Source organism: Lynx rufus, unplaced genomic scaffold (genome assembly GCF_022079265.1).
Source record: "Lynx rufus isolate CCGP_SWC_20201006 ecotype Redwood Valley unplaced genomic scaffold, mLynRuf1.p SCAF_1, whole genome shotgun sequence".
In the NCBI taxonomy this organism is placed as follows: Eukaryota; Metazoa; Chordata; class Mammalia; order Carnivora; family Felidae; genus Lynx; species Lynx rufus.
Window position 1 is genome coordinate 106,036,002 of NW_025814823.1, and position 20,132 is coordinate 106,056,133.

A 20,132-nucleotide genomic window follows, 5' to 3' on the forward strand; every position below is an offset into this window, starting at 1 on the left:
AGTGGTTGGCAGACACCTGTTTTCCCAGGGCGCCTTGTAAGCGGATGAGCTTGTCTGTGGGAATAGTTCTCCACGGTGGCCACAACCTACTTCTTCAGTCTGAAAACCAAATTTTATTTGCCCAATGCGTCACACTGCACCCGCTCCAGCTTAAGCGGTACCCAGCGCCTCCCCTGATCCAGTCCGGTTTCTGGACGGGACCCAGTGTGCCTCCCTAGATTTGGTCCGGTTTCCGGATGGGAACCAGCGACTCCCCGGATCCGGTCCGGATTCCAAAAGGGACCCAGGGCCTCCCCGGGATCCGGGCCGGTTTCCGAAAGGGACCCAGCGCCTCCCGGATCCGGTCCGGTTTCCAAATGAAACCCAGCGCCTCCCCGGATCCGGTCCGGTTTCCAAAGTGGACCCAGGGCCTCCCCGAATCCGGACCGGTTTCCAAGATGGACCCAGCGCCTCCCAGGATTCGATCAGGTTTTCAAGTCAGACCCCGTTGGACTCCTGCCAGTTTTCAGACTCAATGCAGCAAAAAGAAATGTCCAAATAAAGTCTGAAATCTCCTAAGGCAAAATCTGCAAAGCCAGGATCTGAGGGCGACTCTCCCCGGGCCTCCAGAGGTGGTGAGAAAACAGCTAGCTCCAAGGCACATCAGGTACGTTCATTTGGTTGCTCTTTGGTGCTGGAGGTCACTGGGGGTGTCCTTCAGCTCCCCTTCTGAAGCGGGAGTTATTAAAAGAAAAACTGAGATGCATTAAAAATTGTAGGAGTTCATATGAGCAAAAATCAATTGGAATCGGGTGGTATCCAATCTAACAGGTAGAAAGGACCTCTGAGGAGATGTTAAGGATCCAAAACTTAGAGGCAGAAAGGAGCAGAAACAAGGAGGCTTTAGGAGGCGGAAAAACCAGGTTGGTTATTGCATGGTTTTCTTTTCTTCAGGGGGTGGCACGGGTCTGTCAGGCAGATTACCCAGCTGGGGCTGATCAGGTGATTGCTGATTGACTGATTTAAGATTATCTGGAAGAGCCAAAGCTATGATTAAGTCAGTTTGGTGATGTGGGGCTTAGTATAAACTGTTCAATTTTGGGCCTGGTGCCTTGTTTTTAACAGAATTACAGCTGCCATAATAATGACAGTGGCTAAAATACACGCCAGGCTTTATGCTAAGAGCTACACAAATGTTTAGCACATTTTTATCCTCACAATAATCCTGAAGACATGGGTATGCTTATTATTTCCATTTTTTTGAGACAAGGAAACCTAGGCAAAGAGTTGAAGTAGTTGCCCATGGTTCCATAACTGAAGTAATAAAGCCAGGATTTGAGCCCAAAAGTCGTGCTCCAGAACAGGTGTTTGCCTGGGACAAATCTCTGGGCAAGGTTTTGTAGCATGTATACACAGAAATTAAATAGTTGGGTCATAAGGTGTGAGCATTTTATTATTTTCAGTGTCACTGTTCTGGTTTATATTCTCAGCAGCACGGAATGAATGTTTCAGGCTCTGGTCTCTCTCCTCATGCAGAGAGCTTACTGGTAATGATACTATGCATGATCTAAACTAGTCATCTATTTGCTGACCGTCTGAAGCCTAGGAGACGTGTGCCTTCAGCTCCACTTAGCATATTGAGTTTCTTTTGTTGTTGTTCTTTTATCTTTTTTGGACATGGCTATCTTTTCCATTTTTCTCTTTTGTACTTAATAATTACATGTTTGGGTAGAGAGCAGTCCTAAAACATGAGCTTTAGCACCACCTGGACTTTCAATTCTGTTCATCTGCTCTAACCACCAAATATTTCTTAAAACTCTTCTCCTTTGTTCCATTACCAAAAATTCAACATGTTTGTGTTGATCATCTTCTTGATGAGCTAGATACAGGGCGTACAAAACAAATAAGGAAGAACTCTTTTCTCTGAAGACCTTGCAAAGGAATTAGCCATATAAACAACTAATTATAATGAAATGTGATAAATACTAGAATGGAAGTATAATCGTACTCTATGAGAATATACATGACAAAGTATTTATTTTTGCTTGAGGTGGGGCTTAGGGATGGTGACATATATGCTGGAAATTGAAAATGAGTAGGGTTTTTGAGGAAAAAAGTGAAGGTATTTAGCAAAAGTGAGGAATATAAGCAATAACTTGAAGGCCTGAAAGTTCATAGCATTTTCAAGAATCAGCAAGTTGGGCAATTCATATGGTGAGTGGTGGCAATTGGGTTGCCTGGGATGGTAACTGAGAGGTGGGAGCTGGGTCACAGCTCACTACCACCTCCCTGGTTTGGCTTTTATTGATTTTGTATACAGTCTAATTTTACGTATCACTTTTCCCTTAAAGATTTTTTTTTTTTTTACTACAGGAACTCTTAATGATTTATACCACTTTTTAGACAATGACTCCTTTTTTCCCAGTACAATGATTTTTTACCATAAAGTCCACTAAATAAGCATACCAAACAAAGTTGTACTTTTAACATTCTTGTTTGAAGCAAAGGCACACTTACAAATTTGTTTTATACAATAGTTTCTAGTCAAAGAATATTCCACGGCACAAATTTGAAATGCATGCTAAGTTTGGATGAACCCAGATGTGTTGCTTTGCCTGTGGATGCCAAGCAAGAGGAATAAACCTGTATTCTCTTTACTGCCTTTCCCTCTTTTGCACATATACTATTTTCTCATGCTTTAAAACACATAGTTTTCTGGGCAAAGACTCCAGTCTTTTCTATTTATGTCAAAGCCTTCCATATCAGGTAGTTATTTTAGAGTTTAAGTCTCAAGGGAAAGAGAATTGTCAAGCCCATATGATTTTGATATTGAATGTCTGCCTGGTATTCAAACACCTGACTTTCTACCACCCTTCAAAGAATGATACTTCATTCCTCCTCCAGCCATCATAAATCTTTCTCCTTTTAGAATATAATAAAACTTCATTATATTACTTTGTATGTGCAAACAGTATTCACTTTCAAATTGATTATTTGTTATTAACATGTTTTTCTTATTGACTTGATGTATTATCTGAGAAAAATGTCGGGTTATTAGACTGGTACGGATGCATTCATATTTAACAAATTTTCACGTAAGAGCATTATTTTTAGAAATGCATTAAGGTCATTACAGAAGGAATAGATGTGTTTGGATTCCATAGAAGGCCATTTGTAAGAGCACAATTAATAAACAAAAAAATTCCAGTCTACTTCTATAGATTGACAAGATTATTCCTGTTGCTTCTAATTCCAAGAAAATAATTCAATTCTGACCACTAAGTGAGAGCAGATAATTTATTGGGAAAAAAGTTATTGTATTAATCATTTCACCAAAGTCTGTGTGAAACATCTAGTCAGGAAGGGTAAGAGTGAGAGCTGCTGGGGGTCACAATAGCCAGAGATCCAGGGCTATCTTTTAAAAGATATATAGAAAGAGCAGGGGAGAAAGGCAGATAAGGAGAGGGAAAGAATCATAAGCAGGCTTCATGCTCAGCAAAGAGCCCAATGTGGGGCTTGATCCCATGACCCTGGGATCATGACCTGAGCTGAAATTAAGAGCTGGATGCTTGAACAACTGAGCCACCCAGGCGCCCCAGGGCTATCTTTTATTATTTGTGCTGCCACTCTTTTCTGCCTCATTCTTGTCTATCTCTGCCTCACATTCCAGTTCCAAGGAGAGATATCTAATTGGCATGGACTGGGTTATATCTACATTTTAGTGACTACTTTGGAAAACAGTTTCTCAAAGTAGGTTTTTTTATTAACTATGAAAATGAGTAAAGTGTACTTATAGTGTAGGAGAAACAACAGAAATCCACCAGATTCTATCAATAGTCTATCACACACACACACACACACACACACACACACACACACACACACACACACACCTATTTTCCTCCATATATGAAAATTTTCAAATACCCTTAGGTGACATAATCAATCTCAAACAGAACATACTCTGAGCCCTGTGGAGTAGATTAACCAAATGATAACCGTTTTAAGGCATTCATCTTCAAGTCTGGAATCTCTGGATTATATATCATCCTTGTTTCTGCAGCTACTTACCAGCTGTTTATGTCTTCCCTTAACCCTTTATATGTATTGGTGTTGTTGTCATTGTTGTTTTTTCTAAACATGTATTAAATAGTGGTGGCCTTCTGGTAATCTTCACATGGGACATAACTATTATTAGCCTTGGTCAATTCTGAGAGTTTCATTTGGGCAAACCATTACCTGTGCCTATGACTCAGTATGGAAACTCTTCTCAGTTCTTTAAAGAGGACATAAAGAAAGGTGTAATTCAAAATACCATCAATTGGAGAGACTGTCTTTCTCCACTGTCTTTTAGGGCCACCCATAAGTAGGACTGAATTACATTTAGAGAGGAGCATGGAGCACCATCTGAAAACCAAACTAGTTTTTCATTCTCCATCACCCAATCAAAGGGAATTGCTAGCGAATCTATAGATAGGGATTTAGGAAAAAGTAAGGGTGTCTTTTAAGTATTTGAGATGACATAAATCTCTCAGATACTTCCATGTGGCAAACTACTGGCTATTCACAAAACTCATCATTCTTTTATTCTCTCTGGAGTTATTTCTAGGCTATTTGTAGCAGCTTCCTTTCTTGTGAAGTGTGATCATATGACTGTGTTCTACCTCACAGAATTGTAAGGTACCATTTCAGGCAAAGACGTTTAAAAAGTTTTGGGCTTCTTTTGCAATTTTTAAAATCTTCCCTGATACCCTGTATATGTAGAGGATAGCAGTGCTCTAGGGGATGGCAGTAATTTAAGAAGCAGAGATTCTGGATCTCTGAACCACTGTGTGGATGAGTGCTCCCAGCAAGGAACACCCATACTGGGATGTCACATGAATGAGAAATCTACCTCTGTTGGATTAAATGCCTGAAGCTCTACATGTATTGTAGAAATTAGTATTAATCCCTGGGTTGAGAAACACTAATGTCTTGCATTTGGTTCTTCGTACTATAATGGCCTTTATATCAGTGGCCACTGAACTAGCATAGGGATTCTGCCATTGGCCAAAGACGCCTACCCAAGTATACACCAGTAAGCTGGAAAGTAGTCACCAGATAGATTTGTTGTTCCATCGGCCTTGGCAAGTACTCCATTTTGGCACTTGATCCCACTGGCCTCATTCTGACTATTAGACCACAGTGACTTTATGGCTTTCTCAAACTAAGGTTAACTAGAACTCTTTATCCAGTTCTGCCTAAAAGATTTAGGTAGTTCTCTGTCTTGTTTTTCACAACGCACATTACCTTATGTTGATTTAGAAGTCTGGAAGAAAGGACTAGAGAACATAATATGGTGCTACAGAATATCTGTCCTTAACATGTATGATTTTGACTTTATTCCAGGGTCTCTAAGTACGGGAAATTGACTCAGAGGCCATGAGTGTAGTATGGATAGCTCAATTTGGTCTTTAGAATATTTTTGGTTATATAGATCTAGTAAAATTATACTACCTATTACTCATATATCTGTGGTTCCATGATTAATAAACCTCAGCTGGAGGTCTCTGTGTGTCTGGCAATCTTGGAACTTGGATGATCATGCTGACTCTCTTGTTTGCTAGGAAAACCAGTGATAATATTCTGCTTGTACACACTGGTGCTTTTTAGTGGTCAGCATCCATTTTGATTCTTGGTGCCTGCCTCCTATTGGTCATTAATTATTTTGAATGTATGCCCTGATAGTAAAGGTGAATGCTGTATGTCTGCCACTACCTGGACTTGGCAGGTCTGAGTTCTTCCCAATCATGTTGATATCAGTAAGCCCAGTTATCAGGGTTGAGAGCTACATGGGATGATCATTTCAGAGGATATATATATATATATATCTCAGAGGATATATATCTTGGAGAAAAATGAAGTTACATTTCTCATTCATATGGTTTTGACTTGTGACAAATTTATATCTACTATAGTAATTTAAAATTAAAGTATGATATAAAGTACTTTAAACCAAAATTTTCAGTTAAATACAACTAATGAAAAGTTTTTATTCCTGAGGCTACCAGAAAGAAATAGAAGACTGGCCATCATGAAAAAGCCACATTTTGCTGGTATTACTCGCACGTGTTTTGCAGCTTTCAAAAGCTCAGTAATTCAAATCTTTTCTTTTCCAAATATTTGAGTAAAAAATAATATTTCAGGAAGATGTGAACCCATTATTCTGCTACTTACCTCTGTGCACACATATACCGTATTATGAGATGCATGGGGAAAAGTTATAGATTCAATCGGATGTCCAGTAAAAAGTTTTTTTTTAAATTTTTTAAATGTTTATTCATTTTTGAAAGAGAGAGAGAGAGACTGTGTGTGTGTATGTGTGTGTGTGTGTGTGTGTGTGTGTGTGTGTGTGTGCATGCACATGCATGCATCAGGCAGGGGCATAGAGAGGGGGACAGGGGATCTGAAGTGGGCTCTGAGCTGACAGCAGTGAGCCTGATGCAGAGCTCAAACTCATGAACCATGAGATCACAACCTGAGAGTAAGTTGGAAGTTGAACCGACTGAGACACCCAGGTACCCCCAGTAAAAAGTTTTTAAAGTCATTCTTTTTCGAGTTAAGTAAGGACTTTGTCATGTGTTGAGAGTCAAAGAGTGGGAAAAGACCCATGTGCTCAAGGATAGTGGTGAATAGTAAAGTTTACAATTAGCTTTGGAGAATTAGGAATGGGTTAGAAGGGTAAAGTGACTACCAACTGGTGATAACCCTTTCTTCTGACATAGCTAAGAGATCATGATCTGGAGTGGAATTGAAGCCAAGCTATCATCCTTCTGCTGTACCATATTGCCTACAGCGGGTTCCTTGGGTAGCTCTTTACACATCACTCCGAAGCTATTTAGTCAATGAAATAATGTTTGCTCCAGGTATTAAGATGGATCTACAGTGGTGGAATCTGAATGAATATTCCTTTTAATTGATATTCCAATTCTGAGTAATTAGGAAAAATGTTGAGGTGGTAGTTGATACCCCGTGGTTGCAGTACTAAAAGTAGAATATAGTGGAAGCCTTCCTTAGATCTGAGAGTGAATAGCATGTACCAATACAACATAAAAAATCATAGACTCTGTATGTTTTTCTCTAGTGCTTCATTAAGAGTACAAGACATGGGGGTGCCTGGGTGGCTCAGTCAGCTAATGTCCAACTCTTGATTTGGGCTCAGGTCATGATCTCAGGCTCCTGAGATCGTGCCCCAAGCCTGGCTCTGCACTAGCGTGGAACCTGCTTAAGATTCTCTCTCTCCCTCTCTCTCTGCCCCTCTCTCTGGCTTGTGTGCACTTTCCCTCTCAAAAACAAAAGCAAAAACAAAAACAAAAACAAAAACAAAAAAAACCAGTGGAAGGTATGGTATAACTTTGTCACATACTCAAAGAAAGGGTAAAGGATTTATTTTTTTTTATTTTTTTGGTAAGAATTTTTTTATTATTTAAACACCAGATTTTTAATGTAGGACAAACACTTGAAGACTTTGTATCTTCTCATTGGCATGCCATTTTTTGTCACTCAATGTGGTAATTTGAAACCATCGAACAATATTACTTTACACGAGATTAACCACCCTCGCTCTTTTGTGGAGACAATATCTGAGATAGAGGATCAACTTGTTTTTTTCCAGTTAAGCTTGACAGAATGATGAAATCTGAATGATTATCATTGTCTTTCCTTTTAAAAAGGGTTTGTTTAAAGGGCCAAATATGGTAGTAGTCTTTGAAAATTCTTTTTAGGTTCAACTCCAGGCAGCTCAGATCTTTTATAAAAACTCCAGCCCTCACTGGGTCCCTTAAGAGTGATCAACCGAAGATCTGTAATATGAAACTTCTGTGTGAATTAACTTCCCCCAGATGGGGCAAACCACAGTGTCTTTTAATGCACTAATGGTATCAAAATGCATGAACATCAGATGTAACTGCATGCTCACATTTGACACCAATCTGGTATTTTAATAAAGGAATTATAATGTAGGGCACTAGGGAAATCACAGTACATCCTCACATCCTGCTTACTACTGCTTAATAATCTCATAAAGTCTTCTTTCCATCAAACTCCTCTCCTAGGCTTGAATAATAGGATCATAAGAAAGAGATAAGGCAGAAATTAGAATTTAGGACTCCCCAGTATTAATGACTAATGGATTCCCCATTTACCATTAAACACTTTAACCACTGCTCATTGGCTCATGGGGAATATTACTTTCCTTCTGGTCTTAAACAAAATATAGATAATAAAAATAATTTAGGAAACTTCTTTTTGGGACCTGCCCTTAACTCATATTAACATTCTTGGAAAGTCATGTAACTACTGGACTTTGAAAGACAAATGGAACTTTTAAACACCTTTTTTGTTTTTTAATGCAACGTTCCAACTGTGAGATTTGACTGTGAAAAAGCCTTCACGATATTGTATTTAATATTTTGTTTTAAAGGAAAACAATTAACACCCTATGCTTTTCCTAAGAACACGTCTTTCTTAATTGTTAAAAATTTTACAAAATTGAAACATATGACTTAGAAGGGGCATATGGATACACAATCTTGCAGTTACTCAAAGTGTTCACTTTTTTCTTCATAGTTTACAAAATGTAGAGGAGAGAGAATTATTTTAAAAATTATGTGTAGTTGTAGAGTTTTTATTGTTATGGTATTTCTATAATAATTGTAAAAGAGAACTCTAAACTTATTATCCCATCTCCTAATAAATGAAATGAATCCAGAATTCCAGCCATCTTATTGCATCCTATAACTTCTCCCACCTGTAAGAATGAATTAACTCTGCAAGAATAATAACGTTTCCCTTCCACATCTTTAAGCTAAAGCATACTGAAGAATTGACAACTCTAAAAACTATTTTCTCAAATTAGATACATTGATGAATATACTTGATTCTAAGAAATGTTATCAAGGTTGTCAGTGAACGTAGCTATCTTGTGAAATGGAATTTGGTTATGTATTCACAAGTGTTTTGTGTTGCACCATAATTTTCCTACTCATACCTCAGCTACAACTACCTAACAGCCACCACAACTTTTCATTTCTACCTGAATTACAGAAGAATTTTCAGAGAAGACAGATTTGATTTCAGGCTTCAATTTTAAACTAAAAAATACAGCATTAGAACACAAAGTTGAAATATATGGGGAACCAGGGGCTGACAAATGTGAACTTAGGTTTCCACAAAACCAAGAAAAAAACAAGGAATTTTCCTGCAAAAAGGTACATTAAATGGTTGCATAGAAAGTTTACTACATATAACCTGTGTTTGTGTCATAAAGTTTATGATGTCTGTGTCATATATGGGACAAATGCAGGATGTCATAACTGCCACTGGGGCAGGCAAACTCCAATCTTTTCAAAGATGGTAGACCTTCCTTCCTTCCTTCCTTCCTTCCTTCCTTCCTTCCTTCCTTCCTTCCTTCCTTTTTCTTTCTTCCTTTCTTTCTTTCTTTCTTTCTTTCTTCCTTTCTTTCTTCCTTCCTTCCTTTCTTCCTTCCTTCCTTCCCTCCTTCCTTCCTTCCCTCCTTTCTTTCTTTCTTTCTTTCTTTCTTTCTTTCTTTCTTTCTTCCTTTCCTTCCTTCCTTCCTTCCTTCCTTCCTTCCTTCCTTCCTTTCTTTCTTTTCTTTCTTTTCTTTCATGTTTATTTATTTTTGAGAGACAGAAAGAGACAGAAGGAGAGTGGGGGTGAGGCCAAGAGAGGGAGACACAGAATCCAAAGAAGGCTCTAGGCTCTGAGCTGTCAGCACAGAGCCTGATGTGGGGCTTGAAATTTTGATCGTGAGATCATCACCTGAGTGGAAGTCAGACGCTTAACCAACTGAGCCACCCACCCAGGCACCCCAATTATTATTTCTTTAGTATCACTGACAAAATGTGGTAGTTGTATCTTCTATATTCAACAATATTTTTTTCTTCATCAGTCTGCTGAATTACTTCTGGCTTCTGGATTTTTTTTTTTTTTGTATAGAAATAAACCTTGAAGGCTTTGGGTCCAGGAATGAGACTCTAAAAAGAAAAACTGAAGGCTAGTTTATTGCCTATAGAGTGTGTCTGCTTATGGAGGGGAAAATAGCAATAGAAAAGCACCCACATTTATAAATCATTCACTTACTCCTTCAGAATCTATTTATTGCTTATGGGGTATAAAGAGCCTGACATCAAAAAGCACACAGTTGACTGCCTTGGATGTACTGATAGGAGTTATGACTTGGTGATGGCCTTTATGGAGCTGCATACACATGCTAAGGTTTTGCCAACCAGAGAGGCTTCTGGCAGAGGCAATATCTGAACTGTGTGGCTAAAAGGAGGAGCAGAGTTTGCTAAGGGAATACATGTATGGAGAGGAAGATACTCAAAGCACAGTCTCCTCCCTCGTCCAGGCAAAGCCTCAGGTACAAGGAATTGCAAGGAAAGAAGTGTCAAAAAATAAGTCAGTTGGCTATAGAGAACGAAGTTCTGTACAGGCTTCCAGAGATGCTAGGATGTTTGGGCTTCTTCCTAAGTTAGTGGGTAGTCATTGAATAATTTTAAACAGGAAAATGATTTGTTTTGGAAAAGTCATTTTGGTATACTGTGGAGTCACTGGTATACTGTTGGGGGGTGGGGCAGAGTGAGTCAAGCTTCCAAAGGGCTTGAGGGGCTACTGCTTGCGGTCCTTGTGTGATGTGATAAGGGTCTGGCCAAGGGGGTGGTCAGCTGTGGACAACTTTGAGAGGCTTGGCAACGAGAGGAGAGGTGGGAATCGAGGTCTCTTTCATATGTTTACTTGGGGGAACCAGTCTGATGGTACCGCGTCTTACTGAGAGAGGGAGAGCAGGAGAAGGCTGAAGTCTGGGGCTCACCAGGGATGCTGAAATAGAGATTGCATTTGGGTACCCTGCTGCCTTGCTGCACCTTCAGATGAATTCAGCTGAATCTGGCTGAGAGAGGATAGCTGGCCAGGACCAAAGCTTTATTTCCGGTGCTAGATTTAGATTAACAGAGGAAACTTGAATTATTGGCCTCTATGGAAGCCACTGACTCCAGAGGAGAAATTCTCCCTTCAGCAATGCTGGGCACTAGTCCATTTGGAACAAAAAATGCTGGAAGAGGAAAAGACAAAAACTTCATTTGGATATAGTAAAAGGAAAGAGGATATTTTAAAATTGACTAAATAAAGAGGAGTTAAGGCAAGTATTACATTCTACAGCAAAACTCCGTTTTATGTATAGTTGTTAAATTGTAAAGAGAAGATATTTATGTGGAAAGTTTATACAGATTTTGAGTTTTGCCTTGACTCACAAAAGTTCACTTTGTAGCTTTTTTTCCTCTATTGGCCTGCTAAATGTAACATTCAATTCTGTGCTGTCTTCAAAAATTAATCGATAGCTTAGTCATAATCTAATTTGGGGTTTCCGTTGGTGGCAGCATCTCTGTGCTTAATTACTTTTTATCTGTTGAATGACTCTATTTGTTTTGGGGCATCTAAGGCAGGGAAGGTCTTCTGGGATCCACGAACTCCTGAAATTGCATACAAAGCCTGTGCATAGGTATTTGGAACCTTTGTCAGACAGAAAGTGCACTAGAGTCGGTGCTTGGGCACACATGGGGTCTGAGTTTTCCAGGTCTCAGTCATAAATCCTGCAGCAAAGCTCCCCCTCTCCATTTTCTCTCACTTATATTAGTTTGGGGCAGAGATTTGGCTCCATGTTATCTGACTTTCTGACGTATTTGGTTCCTGGCTCCAGGCAGAAAGGGCCTCTTTTAACAAAGCCATATATTCTTCCTTTCCTGCTTTCAGATGGGCCAGCCTTAACAAAGTGGCTGTCTCTTCTCAAGCATGAAACAGTTTGTCTCTCTTGGCTCTTGGTTGCAAGCAATGGAACACAACTCTGTCTAATTTAAGGGTAAGGAATTTTGTGGAAATGTATAAGGTAGGACATGAGAGGAGGTCAGGAAGTAGGAGTGGAAGCAGAGTCTCACCTCTAAAATGCTCCGATTAGGGCATTGCCACTGGCTGAGAGTGTCCTGACATTACACCTATTATTATTGCACATCCCTGCCATTGAACACTGTACCATGAACTTCATCTCTGTGTCCCTCATTGAGGGTACAAAATCTGGGAAAAAAAGAACCTGGTGGCTGAGTCTAGGCACATGTCCCCATCATAGCTGCTGGTATAGGAGGGGGTATACTTGGCTTTCTTTGGCCCTTGTATCAGGATATGGTGGTGCCTCTCATCAAGGCTCACACAGTGAAGATTCCTTCCAGGAGGAAGGGGTTTGTATAGACAACAAAGGACAAATAATTCACTACAAGTTTGCCCCTTTGGCTACCTCTAGTTTTCTTTCTGCTTATGATTACATTTTAAAATGTCTTCACCTAACATCATGTCACTGTTTCCTGGGCAGTTGAAGACATGCTTCTTCCTCTCCCCTTGGAGGAAAACCCACAGCAAGTCAGGCTCCAATCCAGAATCTCAGGGTGATGTCCACTATTCAGTTTTGCACAGCCCCACTTCAGAATCCTGCCACTGATGGTGTGCATTACATCATTAATTACTACCAACAAACCTCCCCCAAGAAAAGGGTACTTTATTAAATTGTGTAAAAATAGCCCTGACTCAACAGGGAAGAAAAAAAATAGGTAGAGGCATTAGTCTTTGTTTCTGCAACTGGCCATGAGGCAGTAGCTGGTATTTATGACTTTCTTCCTCCACCACCCATTTCTGTTTGCTTTGCCCTCTGCTAGCACCTCAGCTGGCTGGGATTCTTTACCCAGTGGGGTCACTCAAACCTTCATTCCTGAGGGATCTAAGGTTTTGGTGGTTCTGCCTGAATAGATTGCCAGAGTCCTTGATTAACTTTTAGCACTAGACTTGGTAATATGAGAAGGTGTTCTGTTTATTCTCCTCCCTGCTCCCATTGTACAATAGTGATCCTATTTTTTTCTTAAAAACTAGAATCAATCAAATCAGGCTAAAACACACACTCTCTCTCTTTTTTTTGTTTGTTTGTTTGTTTGTTTGTTTTTGCTTGTGTTCACAGTGGCATAAAGAGTATGAAATGGCCCAATGGAAGTTTCAGTTCCATTAAATGTTGAAAGCATTCCTCTCTTTTGTCCATACCAGCAGAATCTGGGAATGAAGGGATGGAAAGCAGAAATTTGTAAGGTGTAATTACTAATTAAGTAATTGTGAATAACATCATCTTTATAATCCCTGGTTCCTGGATTAACACAGTTTGGCTTTGGGAAAAACAGAATCGCTTACTACTACTTGCTGGTATAGAACTGTTAATGTTTCTGCGGAACTACACCATCAATTTTCAAAGCACTTATCCTACATGATGACTTAAATCAATCTTCACCGGTCTGTTTCACCTGTTTTGGCTCTAGATGATTGGCACATGACAAAACCAATATATCCACTGGTCATGTTTAAGATAAAGTAAATGCCTCCATTGGAAGCAATGCTGTATGGGCTACACAGACCTGGCTTACCCTGAACAAATGCCCATTAGCTTTAATTCTGTGAAAAGTAGTGGATCACACTAGAGCCCTGGTTTCTCAGGAATTAAGTGTTGGCTCTCAGACAGGGTTTTATATTTATCTAAATATTTGGGTACTTTTCTTTTCTTATAACATAGTCAACCTGCTAAATGCCAAAAGTTATACAGCTAGTAAGTGGCAGAGCCAGAATTTGAATTCAAACAGGCCGACTCTTATATAACAAGCTCTTATCTTTATGTAATGCACCTCCTCCCTGAATTTGTTACTTACGATATTATTATCCCTCAGGATTACTAGGCTCTTCTTTATTAATGGAGCCTTTGGGTCTGTGAAATGACCTTGTTATAGGAATTGGGTGAGAGGTCAAGAATTTAGTTTCTATTTTGATGGTATTTTTTACCAGACATAGAAATTTTTTCAATTATGTAAGTAAAGTAAGACTTCACTGTGTTGTCCTTCTATTTTAGCCCCAAAAACCATTGCCAAAAATATCTACATTGGAATATTCTGATTGCTATAGTAACTATGCCTCCTTCCCCTTTGAGAATTAAAAACCTCCTCCTCCTCCTCCCCATCTCCTCCTATTCCTTGTCGTCCTTCTTCTTCTTCTTCTTCTTCTTCTTCTTCTTCTTCTTCTTCTTCTTCTTCTTCAAAGATATCTATTGCTTTGAAACAAGCATCATAAAACACAATGGCTTAATACAATAAGAATTCATTACTTCTCATAAATCTATAGAATGAGTGGGAGTTTTTGCCCAATATAGTTTTGTTGGGGACACTGGGATGATTAGAAAGTCCAAAATGGTGTCATTCATATGAATAGCAACTGATCTTGGCCCCTTACTGGGAACTTAACTGAGGTCTTAGTTATCCTCCACCTGGGATCCCTGCGTGGGTTCTCGGTCATCCCCAGAATTGGGTTCCAAGAAGGAGCATTCCAAGAGGGCACGTCCTAATATGCAAGCACTTATAAACCCTTTGCTCACTTTATGGGTGCTAGTCTCATTGGCCAAGGCTAGTCACATGGCAAGCTCATAGTCATAGAGGGGAAAGACTACTAGAAGGTGTGCTTTTTTGAAGGCCATTGAAGTTTACCACAACTTTCCTTAAGTATTCCTTGCTCTCATTCTCTGCTAGCATAGTCATTATTTTTTCCTTGATGGTTCTGTCTGCAATTCCTTCTATAATGCTATTTTCATAGTCTTCCAAAGTTTCCTTCCTTATTTTTTGGTCTTGAGCCAATGTTTAATTAACAACTTTTAAAAAAGGTAAAGAAATTCAAATATGTTTATTTCTTTTCTTTTTTCTTTTTCTTTTTTTTTTCACTGTGTACCATTCTAACTTGCAAGATTTATTTATTTATTTATTTATTTTTATTATATTTTTAATACAATTTATTGTCAAGTTAGCTAGCATACCATGTGTACTGTGTGCTCTACGTTTTGGGGGTAGATTCCCATGATTCATCATTTACATACAACACCCAGTGCTCATCCCAACAAGTGCCCTCCTCAATGCCCATCACCCATTTTCCCCTCCCCCCTGCTCCCCCCATCAGCACTCAGACTGTTCTCTGTATTTAAGAATGTCTTATGGTTTGCCTCCCTCTCCGTTTGAAATTATTTTTTCCCCTTCCCTTCCCCCATGGTCTTCTGTTAAGTTTCTCAAGTTCTACATGTGAGTGAAAACATAGGATATCTGTCTTTCTCTGACTGACTTATTTCACTTAGCGTAATACCCTGCATTTCCATCCTCATTATTGCAAATGGTAAGATTTCATTCTTTCTCATTGCCAAGTAGTATTCCATTGTATATATAAACCACATCTTCTTTATCCATTCATCACTTGATGGACATTTAGGCTCTTTCCATAATTTGGCTATTGTTGAAAACATTACTATAAACATTGGGGTACATGTGCCCGCTAAATCAGCACTCCTGTATCCTTTGGATAAATTCTTAGTAGTGCTATTGCTGGGTCATAGGGTAGTTCTATTTTTAATTTTTTGATAAACCTCCACACTGTGTTCAGGGTGGCTGCACCAGTTTGCATTCCCACCAACAGTGCAGGAGGGTTCCTGTTTCTCCACATCCTCGCCAGCATCTCTTGTTTCCTGAGTTGTTAATTTTACCCTGCACTGCAAAGGAAACAATCAACAAAATGAAATCCAACCAACAGAATGGGAGAATATATTTGCAAATGACATATTGGATAAAAGGTTAGTATCCAAAATATGTAAAGAACTTACCAAACTCAATACCCAAAAACCAAATAATCCAGTGAAGAAATGGGCAGAAGACATGAATAGAAACATTTCCAAAGAAGAAATTCAAATACATTAAAAAAAATTAAAAGCAAAAGAAGTATGTGAATATGAGATAAGGAGGTCTTATTTTTTTCCTTCTTGCTTATATTAACATATTAAATTATCTCAATATTAAAATTATATATGTCTTTGACAAAACCCAACATCTTTATTTTTTGATTCAAGATTCTTGGGAAAAGTTTTTATTGCAGAGTGCTGATAATTTACTCTTCTATATATTTAAATTAATTTTTCCCAAGTTTGAAATTATAGAGTAGGGGCAACCAAAGTTTTTTCCTGAAAGCTTTTTATACTAATAAAAAGACATACTCATTTACACTGTACAAAATAAGCAACTTTAATAATAATGAGTATCACTGCTTAAGCACATTCTATTTTGAGGTAGTGGTGAGAATCAATGGAGATAGTGGATACTCAGTACACATACTTCAGCAATAGAGTTTGAATGATTCATATTTGAAATGTATAGAGTATATTTTTAAAATATAACTTAATTATATAAGTAAGTTATATTTAGGTATATTTAGATAATTTATTCTCCTCCCTTCCTGTTAATTTAAGTAAAATTTAACTAAAATTTACAGTAAATGAACTAAACAGTAGATTATCATTAAAAAGCAAAGGAAGGGGCGTCTGGATGGTTCATTTGGTTGAGTGTCCAACTCTTGATTTCAGCTCAGGTTATGATCCCATGGTTGGGATTAGCATGGAGCCTGCTTGGGATTCTCTCTCTCTCTCTTTTTCTCGCTTTCTTTCTTTCTCTCTCCCTCTGCCCTTCTCCCCTTATCCCCTGCTCATGTTCTCTCTTTCTCTCTCTAAAATAAAATATAAAAATTTAATTAAAAATAAATAAAAACCAGGGGTACGCAATTGATTACTCTGCCCGAGTCAAGTCAGTATCAGTGGTATGCTGATAATAAGTCGTTCTTAAGACTATGTGAGAATTCTGGGGGCACTTGAGTGGCTTCGTGGGTTAATGACTAACTCTTGATTGGGGCTCACTTTACGATCTCACAGGTTCATGAGTTTGAGCCTTGCACTGTTAGTGCGGAGCCTGCTTGGGATTCTCTCTCTCGGCCCCTCCCCCACATTCTCTCTCTTTCTTTCTCTCTCTTTCAAGATAAGTAAACTTAAAAATGTGAGAAGTCTGATTAGTGCTTCACTACTAAGCTGTATCTGGAAGTCAGCTGATTCAACACTTTTCTTAGGAAAGCAGCATAATTCTTAGGAACCTTATTTTTCTATTTTCCCAGGAAAACCATTAGAATATGGAAAATTCCAGCACTTACCATTATGATTTTTTACTCCTCAACTTCTGGAAAAACTATTTGTGCTCAAAAAATATATTAGAAATATCCTAACTTCTGGGGTGGTCTGTTTTCTTTTTCTGTAAAAACACACACACATACACACACACTCAAAACTGTCTAACCTTTAGCGTCAGGAGGGATAATCTACTTTGGGAAATTGGTTATAAAATCCAAAAAGCGCTGGAGTTGAATAGCTGTGAGATAAATTTTAATCTCACTAGTCAAACCGTGGCTTGTCATTGATGTCATTGGAAGTGATATAGCGTGTACTATGTCCACCACAATAACATGTTCATTGTTTCTGAATTCCAGTAATTTTTTGAATTATGAAAAAAAGCTTTCCTCTAAAACACTGATTGAGGTGAGGCAGGACAAAGTGAAGTGATTTTGAATCCATTTTTCTGTGTGATTGGGGACCCAGTTTTACCACTTCTCAGTAAGTGGGTGGTCAGTTGCTCCTTTTTCCCCCCATGAAGTGAACAGTATTTTTAGCTTTTTGTTCCTCCCTAAAGATGGTTTTAATGTTAAAACAAAACCCAGTGTATGCAGTCACTCTATTCACTGAAATCATTTAGCATATACACCACAGACATGTATTTGTCTAATTTTTGAACTGTAGTCTTCTTGGCATTCTTAAATCAGGGGAAAAAATTAACTTTTGAATTAGTTAACAGAAAAACCCATATGAGCACTTTTAAATGATAAATCAATATTTGAAACAATTCATAAATATACATTCATTGTAGAAAACTTGAAAAATATGATTAAAAGAAAGAAAAAGTAATTTAAATTTCCTGAGACCATGGCACACTCTACTAATATTTTGGGATATATCTGTTAGGACTGTTTTTAAGTAAATATGTGTAGGGAGTAGGATAGTTTACTGAAATAATAATTTGTCTTTTGTTCTTTGGCTGTAGGTAATTTTCCTTTCCATATTCCAAGATAGTGGCCAAGTCTTTTTTCTTACCACAGGAAGTTAATAATGGCTTTTGTGTGATAGGGCCAGAAGTAAGAGTTGCCAGACAAAGCAAAATCAGTACCCACTGAGAGCTTTTGTTAAAGGTAGATTAAAGGGAGCCATGGGATTGAATTGTCTAAGGAGAGGAGGACCTTCAGGAACTGGTCAAAGCTGGGGAGGAGAAAACATTTGGAGAACTTTTCCTGGGACCCAGTATGGGGAAAGGCATATGAGACCTTCTGTATCCTGCTGTTTCCCTGGACCCCAGGGCTGTCAGGGCTTCTGGGAGGCCAGATGGGTAGTGTCCCTGTGAGCCTCATTCCCAAGTGCGATGCTTCATCCTGGTACTGATTCCTGGGCTCAAGGTTGGCATCTAACCAGCAAAGCCTCCAACTTCAAGATCACGAACACACCCTCAGTGACCAGTTTGGAACAGAGAGCAAGAGAAACTGAGAACAGTGGGGCTTTCCCAAATGTCCCAGACTACCTGTACCTCTGGGGTTCTTGCATAAGCCTTTACAGAGGAGGAGGGCCCTGCAAACTTGACTGTAATAAAACTTTACACTGTTCCAGTCGGTGGGAATTTGGGAGGAAATGCTGTTTTCAAGATGCATAGTAACGTGACATGTTAGAGGAAATTCTGAGCCACCGCAGGGAAGAGTCCACCTGGATTGCACCCATGGTGATTCGCAGCCTGTGCAACTGCAGACATTTAATGGGGTGCCCCAACAGTGACTGAGATGAAGTTTCCTTCCATCTGGGGACTCAGGGAGTCATTTAAGTTTACTTAAAGAAAATAAAGAAACTGTGCTCTTTCTTGAAACCTAGCACAGTGGTTCACAGTGTAAAGTCTAAATCGTTGCAAAGCTTTAAGTCCTCTCTGCCAGTTACCAGCAGTGTAACCTTAGCCAGATGACTTAGCTTGGCTTTATCACCAAGTTCCTGGGTTGCTTTATCTATAAGATGAGATCATTACTAGGACTCATGCCATAGGCTTGACATGAGGAATAAATGGGTTAGAAGAGTCAGGGCAACGTTGGGCACATGGTAAGTGCTCAGTAAACATTAGCTGTTGGTGTTAACGTTAGTGGTTGCCTGGACTTGTGAGTGCACATTTAGGATTGCTGGGCATATTCTTCAGCTCATGTCTGCTCCAAAGACTTGTTATCACCTCCTCCCCACCCCCCCACAAAGGAGGTTTATCTGAATTGCTATTTTTGTCCTTGTTTGAGAACTGTTGGGCTGATATGAAGCTGACTCTCAGAAGGCATTGTGGCTTCTAGGTTCCTTAGTAGAGTGATGCGAGTGAATTACAGAGGATCTCATGAAATGTTTAGAACCTCCTCAGGGGCTACAGGGTGGTCAGCAGAGGGAGCAGAAAGAAGGGAAAGCACAGGCAGCCTTTTCAGTAGTCACTTACGAGGTGGCTTTCTCTGGGATTCTTATATTAGAGAGGACTTGTAGAAGGTGAACTCCAAGATCTCCATCTGCACTTAGAATCCCCACAAAACAACTCTTGTTGCAGAGAGAGGGGGACCCAGTGACCGCCATTTCTCTGAGTCCTGGAGGTCAAGTCACATCTGACATGTGAGGGGCTTAGGCTAACATACAGGGCCGGGAAATGAAGGAGACTGTTCTGCGTGTGAAGGTGATGATAAATTATAGAAAACTGAGAGTGGTTTCTAAAGAAGTACCATTGTACCACCCCAATGCACCACACACAGCCATTGGAAATTCACCTTGGACATTTGGCTGAGCTGTAGTAGCAAGGGTGGTTTCTGATCCAAGGGACAGTGACTGATAGAAGAATTCCTTCTGCTGATTCACTCTCAGCTATGTTGTTCATTGTAGAGTTTGGTATATGAGCATTAACAAGTTCAGGAATTCTTCTTTTATTTCTACTTTGTTAAGAGTTTTGGTTTTGAATGGTATTGTATTTTATCAAATGCTGTTCCTCTATTTGCTGGGGTAAACATATGATTTTTTTTTCTTCTTTATGATAGTGGTGAATTATAGCAATAATATTTTATAATATTAA

At 39.1% G+C, this 20,132-nt stretch overlaps 1 pseudogene; it reads left to right on the forward strand.

The window, feature by feature from the left end:
• The first annotated feature begins 236 nt into the window (after nucleotides 1-236).
• The window catches only part of LOC124509403 (5'-nucleotidase domain-containing protein 2-like), a 39,126-nt pseudogene continuing 19,230 nt past the window's right edge, over nucleotides 237-20,132 (forward strand).